This window comes from Plecotus auritus, assembly GCF_963455305.1.
Source record: "Plecotus auritus genome assembly, chromosome: 3".
Taxonomy (NCBI): domain Eukaryota; kingdom Metazoa; phylum Chordata; class Mammalia; order Chiroptera; family Vespertilionidae; genus Plecotus; species Plecotus auritus.
In genome coordinates, this window is record NC_137772.1 from 122,982,412 (window position 1) to 122,988,837 (window position 6,426).

The following is a 6,426-nucleotide window of genomic DNA, read 5'->3' on the forward strand; positions in this document are numbered from 1 at the left end:
GGTGGTAATAAATTCCCTTAGTCCTTTTTTGTCTGTGAAGCTCCTGATTTCACCTTCAATTTTGATTGACAGCCTTGCTGGGTACAGTATTCTTGGATTCAGCCCCTTCCTTTGCATGACTTTGTATATTTCATTCCATTCCCTTCTGGCCTGATGAGTTTCTGTTGAGAAATCAGTTGCTAGTCTGATGGGGGTTCCTTTGTATGTAACTTTCTGTCTCTCTCTGGCCGCTTTTAAGATTCTTACTTTGTCGTTGGTGTTTGCCAATTTAATTATAATGTGCCTTGGCGTCGGTCTTTTGGGGTTCATTTTGCTTGGGACTCTGTGAGCTTCTTGGATTTGTGTGGGTTTTTTCTTCTCTATATCAGGGAAATTTTCTGTCATTATTTCTTCAAATAGGTTTTCTATTCCTTGCTCAGCTTCCTTTCCTTCTGGAAACCCTATTATGCGGATGTTGTTTTGTTTCGTGTTGTCCCAAAGTTCCCTTAGGCTCTCCTCCTGCCTTTTAATTTTTTTTTTCTAGAAGTTGCTCTACTTGGGTATTTTTTCCCATCTTGTCTTCTAGCTCACTGATGCGGTCCTCTGCTTCTTCTAGTCTACTCTTGATGCTTTCTATTGAGTTCTTTACAGCAGCGATGTCATTTTTCATTTCTTCTTGGTTCTTCTTCATTTCCTCTTGGTTCTTGCTCATATTGTCGAATTTGTCTTCCATTCTTTTCAGCCACCTTATGACCATTTCTCTGAATTCTTTTTCTGGAAGGTTGCTTGCTTCCATTTCGTTTCCTTCCTTTTTTGGTGATGCCTGCTTTTCTTTCATATGCGGGCTGTGTCTTTGTCTCCCCATGGTCTCTCTTCTCTGGGTGTCTGGTTATGTAGTTCTCTCTCTCCTGCGTCGATTTAAAGGCACAAAATACAGCACTACCAGGTACAACACACAAGGCACTGAACAGAAATGTATTCACGATATTAATAACCTGCAATAAAGGTGACCACCAGAGAAAGGCAAATTAGGGGATAGTAGAGAAAGAAGAAGAGGAAAAAGAAAGAAAGAAGAAGAAGAAAAAAAAGGGGTGTCAAAATGAAATTGGGAAAAGGGAAAAAAAGAAGAAAAAAAAAGTAAGAGAGACAAGAAAGAGACTAAGAGAGAAAGGGAAACAGACTATATATATTGGGGATAAAACTCCAATAGAACAATCACTTATCCCAGCAAATGCCAGCAACAAGTACCTGGGGATTAATACAAACTACAACACCAACTAATATTGAGTGAGGCAAGGGAAAACAGAAGCACTAAACAAACAAAAAAATAAACAAAAGAAGAATAAGCAAAACAATCTCACAAAAAAGCATAAAAATTCGATATAATCTACATTCAAACGAACAACAACAAAAGGACAGAGAGAAAAACAATTTTTTGGATAGTTAAGACAGCGAAGAGAGAGGTGTGTATGGACTTGGAGCAGGGGATTGGAGATTAGATATATAAGTAGGGTGAAATTTTAAAAGGGGGTAAACAGAAAGAATAGGGAAAATCTAAAGCAGGAAAGGGGTAAGATAAACAGGACACTGAAAAGGGAAAAGTGAGGAAGAGAGTGATGGCATAAAGGTAGATTTGAGATAGAGTAAAATGATGCTAAAGGAAAGATAAAAATAGAATGTAGAACATTAATCCCAAAACAAAATGAAGAGAAAATAAAATGACACTTAAAAAAAAATATATAAAAAAGCAGTAGTAATAATACGGATTGAAAATAAAAATGTAATAATTAAAAAGGTAAAATCAAGTGAGAAAAAAATTAGTTTCTTGAGTAAAAGATGCAAAAAATGAAAATAAAAAAATAAAAAATAAAAATAAAATGTGGAGTAGTGAAGGTCATTCACTTCCTCTGTTGTTCTGTTTGGCACACCTGTTTCTCAGTCCGGACAGTATTGCAGTTCCCTGCGTTCCTCTGCTCTTCAGTGATGTAAGCCAGTCCTGATTTTAAGCAGGCGGTGTGTCTTAATTCTTATTCCTTTATTTTTGATTACACAAGAGTCAATTTGTGATTCAACCCCTGGGTGGCAGTGTTTCTGGATTGACTTCCGGGTTTATCTATGGCCTCTCTAGGGAGTGTTAGAGCCTTCTTTCTCTGTGGCACTCACTACCGGTTTGTGGGAGTGGGCTGCCTCAGAGCTGGCTCTCTGATGGTCACTCCCCGCTCCGATCCCCAGGTTCCAGAAAAACAACTTTCCCCTGCAGTCTCCCAGGGTGTCCCCAACTGGGTGAACCTATGAATTAGGCTTAGTAATCAGAAGCAAGAATTTCAAGAGGAAAAAGCCCAAGTGTGCGCACTCCGTGGCTGCGCGTAAGTCTAGCACACCCCTGAAATTCTTAGGGTGTCCCTGCACTTCAGATCAAAATGGGTTGCTTTTTAGAGAGCCCTTCTGTTAGCAGCTCTGAGGACCCCCTTCCACATTCACAGATCATGCCAGCCCCAGCAGCCACCGATTTTTCTAGGCACAGACTTCCCTGGTCCTCCAGGTCCCGCAAAACGCGCGTTCCTCTCTCGCGCTGGGACCAGAGACCTCACCTTATCCTAGGCGAAATCTGACCTTTCCGTGGTGGAGTGTAGAGCTCCTCTGAACCAGTGTGTTTGCGCCAATTGGGGAGCGTTGTTCTGGGGCTCGCAGATGTTCCGTGGGTGCCGCAGTTGTGGATTCTCAGGCTTCCGATAAGCTCCACTTTCCGGTTCCAGATGGCCTCGACTCCGCGTCCAAGCCCGCAGCTCCGGGAGGGGACCCAGCCGCAGTGGGAGCTGCCATGTCAGGGGAACCCCTTCTAGCAGTCTCCCACCTTCTTCTGGAGTTCAGCTGTCCCCCAACTTGCCAACAAACACTCCTAGTGTGACCCTCAGCTGTTCTTTCTTTCTGCTCCGGGACAAGGCTCAGAACACGTCTGTCTATTCCGCCGCCATTTTTCTCCCCCCGGTAGCTCTTTATTTATATTATTGAAAGTAAAAATAAAAAAGACACTGGTTTTCAGGTCAGGTGCTTTACCTTTCCCTTTCTCTTGAATCACTCATTCAGGAAGCCAGCTATCATGTTGCAAGGATACTCAGACAGTTGATGAAGAGGCTCATGAGACAAGATACTGAGGTCTCTAGCCAATAATTGAGTGAGGCCACTAACAATGATGTGAGTGCACCTGGGGATGGATCCTTCTGCCTTCGTCTAGCCTCCAAATAACTGTTTGACTACAGTCTCACGAGAGACCCGAGCTAGAGCCACTCAGAGAAATTACTCCAAGATTTCTGACTGACAGAAACTGTGATTGATCATGCATGTTTATTGTTTTAAGCTACTAAGCCTGAGGGATGTTTGTTATGCAGCACTAGATAACTGATGCATGGAGAGAAGATCATTTCTATTGCCTGCCAGCCTTACTCTCCCCCTCATTACTTCTGCAGGAAGGGATGTCCAGTTTCCTGATTAGGACAGGGACATTGTCACTTCCTTTGCTGTACACTTGTTATTGGATATAGGGTGATAAGTACACATAGAATCTAAAGAGGGTGCAGACAGTTCTTTTTGTCCCTGTCCAAACTGGATGGAGTGTAGAAAACTACTTTGTGTACCTGCTTTAGAAACTGGTATAAATAAGAAAAAAAAAACCCCACCAATTTTGTGTTTTACTTATTACAGAAGCAATGATGTCTGTGGTATAAAAAATGAAAGGGAATAGAAATACTGTTAACAAGTGGAGTGTCTCCGTAAGTATTTCTATTTATTTTTCAAAAGTAGGTAATATAATAAGTGCTATTTTGTGACTTGTTTCTTTGTTTTTGTTTGTTTGTTTGTTTGTTTGTTTATTTTACACAAAGACATTATTTAAGACCTTTATTAACAGGTGCTTGCACTTTGTTGACTTTTTTGAAAAAATCAAATTGTAAACTTTCATTACAAATTAAAAATAAGATTCTTAAAAATCTCATCTTGACCAGATCTGAAACAATTTAAAAACCTTTAAAGGTGTATTGAGAAAAAAGAGGCTTTTTTTCCCCTTATAAACACGTTTGTCATTACCAAAAAGAGATGTCTTTAGATAAAAATAATAAAAACCCCATGCTGTGTACATAATGCAGATAGTTTTAGTTATCTGATCAACTGGCAAAAAGCAAGCACTTAAGGTCTTCAGCTCCAATCTTTTGTTCATTTTTTATTGCTGGGATTTCATATTCTTGTTAGATGACTAAACCGGATGATGGTAGAGATGGTAAGCCGGCATTTTTTTTTACTCAGCCCTGCCCTGCTCAGCTTCGGGAGCTGATGAATTCTCAGCTGGTGGATTGACTTTTGTGTCTTTGCCATCTTGTGGTTTATGGTTTCCTGGGCATCTGCGTCAGTAATCAAAGTTGCCACAGTACCGACCTTGAGGAGGCTGCTGATCTTGGGTCTCATCTCCTTGATTTTCCTTATCTTCTTCACTGCCGTCCTCCCTACGCTGTCTTTGGCGAGGAGGGCCCCTGCGGAATCGTGGTCTATAGCACCGATACATATTCTGTCTCAGTCTGCCTTGTTCTCCTGCACCCTGGTTGTCAGCACCTCCATCCCTTCTCCCTGCACAGGAGGGCTGGGATGCTGTGGTCCACGCCCATAGGTCTCTGCATGTAGTAAGGTGGGAACCATCGCCTACCATAGGGCCGGCACTGTGGGCCTGGCCTTCGGGAGCACTCTGGGATCCCTCATTCTTTTCTCCACCTCACTATTCTGGTAATTCTGCTGGTAATTGTGTGGAGGACCTCTGCGCCGTGGAGAGCGTCTATAATGGTTCCATCTGCTGCACAGTCACTGCCTTGTACTGGAAATCCACCAGGGCCTGTAACATTTGCCGCCTCCCACCTTTTTCTTCTTCAACAACATCAAACTCCAGTCTCTCCAGCTCTTACACTGCGAAGGGACTTTCTGGGGTTATTCTTCTTTATGGCACTCTGGTGAGGAAATATATCTACCTTGGAGTCATTCCTGTTCACGAAACATATTCGTTTCTTAAATTGAACCATTTTACTGTTCCCCAAACCTTCCTTGCGATGACCTTCTTGTCCCTGCCGGCAGGTGCGGCCAATGTGAGGCCGCCGAGCCGCTGCTCCCTGCGCAGCTGTCCGTGGTGCCCGGCTTGGTGTGGGCAGCGCTGAGAGTGGGGGCTGCGGCGGCTAGGCCTTTGCTGCTCATGGTTGCGGTGATGGTGACTGGACGCTGTGGCAGCTGTGGCTTCTCCGGGCTGAGGGGCTGCTCAGGGTTCTCTGGCATCCGCTCTCTGCTCCTGCTATCCATCAAACTCGACTTGTTTTTTTGTTAAATATATTGTGAGCCTGTTTATGTCAATATGTTATATTACCTACAATTATAATTTTAAAGGGTTGCATAGTACCCCATTAAAAAGATGTCATAATTTCTAAGCCAATTCCTTGTTTTGGACATAAGTTTATTTTTGTTTTTGCTATTATAAAAATGCTATACAGAATATGCTTGTAGCGAAATCTTTGTACCTATCATTGACTTTCCTCCTTTAGGATAAATTATTAAAGTCGAAAGGAGTCAAGCTCATATATATTTTTGAGCTTTTCCTACAAACTGCCTTCCAGAGAGGTCCTACCAGTTTATATTTTGTGACATTTATTAGTGTGTCTATTTCCTCATACACTTGCCATCACTGAGAAGTTATCCTTTCTCTTTCTGATTTGGTGTTTAAATAGGAAACACAAGGACTTTTGAAGAAGTCACTCTAACCCTGGGGTCGACAAACCGCGGCTCGCGAGCCACATGCGGCTCTTTGGCCCCTTGAGTGTGGCTCTTCCACAAAATACCATGGCCTGGGCGAGTCTATTTTGAAGAAGTGGCATTAGAAGAAGTTTAAGTTTAAAAAATTTGGCTCTCAAAAGAAATTTCAATCGTTGTACTGTTGGTATTTGGCTCTGTTGACTAATGAGTTTGCTGACCACTGCAACCCAATGCTCACTCAGATGTAAGGGAATTGAAGAAATTAATTCAATTGTTAAATTAGTAATTATAAAGATTATGTAGAAACATCTGAATGTGTTCATGATATAATGTTCAGTGCAAAAAGAAGGATATACAATTTTTAGCACTTAAAATGATATGCTGGTTAAATCCACATAGATGAAGACTGGAAGGAAGTAGAAACTAAAAATGTTGTGAAAGAAATTGACACCTATGTTTGAAATTTTTCTTAAAGGTCATTGTGCCATTACAATAAAGAGTAACAATTTTGAAAGAGGGTGAAGAGGTTTGTATAAAGAGGGAAGTGGATGTGCTAGAGGGAGGGTCATGGAAAATTCTTGGTTGGCCTGTTACTTAGGGTGGCCTGGGTGAATGTTGGAGAGAGTGAGTGAGGCGCTGGAGGCCAAGAGGCCTGGGCTTGGGGCCAGG

General features: G+C 42.1%; 1 pseudogene across 1 annotated transcript; it reads right to left on the reverse strand.

Annotated features, from left to right (window-relative positions):
* Positions 1–4,270: 4,270 nt before the first annotated feature.
* On the reverse strand, positions 4,271–5,286 carry LOC308244160 (Y-box-binding protein 1-like; annotated as a pseudogene). The gene has a single exon. The product of its transcript is annotated as a Y-box-binding protein 1-like (transcript).
* Between the last annotated feature and the right edge of the window lie 1,140 nt (positions 5,287–6,426).